Source organism: Penaeus monodon, chromosome 28 (genome assembly GCF_015228065.2).
Source record: "Penaeus monodon isolate SGIC_2016 chromosome 28, NSTDA_Pmon_1, whole genome shotgun sequence".
Taxonomy (NCBI): Eukaryota; Metazoa; Arthropoda; class Malacostraca; order Decapoda; family Penaeidae; genus Penaeus; species Penaeus monodon.
Window position 1 is genome coordinate 3,315,301 of NC_051413.1, and position 497 is coordinate 3,315,797.

The 497-nt window shown below is 32.0% G+C and overlaps 1 protein-coding gene across 3 annotated transcripts in view; it reads left to right on the forward strand.

Moving 5' to 3' along the window:
- The window catches only part of LOC119591291 (receptor-interacting serine/threonine-protein kinase 1-like), a 7,694-nt gene that overhangs the window by 6,215 nt on the left and 982 nt on the right, over positions 1 to 497 (forward strand). The gene's annotated exons all lie outside the window — the stretch shown is intronic.

Below are 497 nucleotides of genomic sequence, written 5' to 3' on the forward strand. Positions count from 1 at the left end.
CCTTATATACATGCGAACACATACTTTTTCCTATTTTGTTTTCATATGCATGAAATTGAAAACAACAAGACTAGGCAGAAAGACGCATTTCACACATAAAACCTGATTTAGTAAACCCTTTTATTTAGCAATTTTAGCTGTGTTAGGAATACGAAAGGTTAAATCAACATCTCACCAGTAACCAAAGCAACATAGTTCATTGTCTTCACAGATATTGTTAATGAGATAAATATGCTTGGTACATTGTGTATTTTTTAACTGCCCTTAATGCCATCCTGACATTTCGCTACCGCCCCTTTTGCTCACTGCCCAGAGGTCTATTTTTAAGTGTAGATTAGGATACCGTTTTTCTCTCTGCCAATAAGATACTCAACTTATTATTTCTTTCTTATTTCTATAGTTACATTTTAGATTAATTGTGCAGTACTTCTGATAATGTACAAATGTGGAAAATGCGTACATTACAGTGTATCAATTTTAAAACTAAATATTAAATT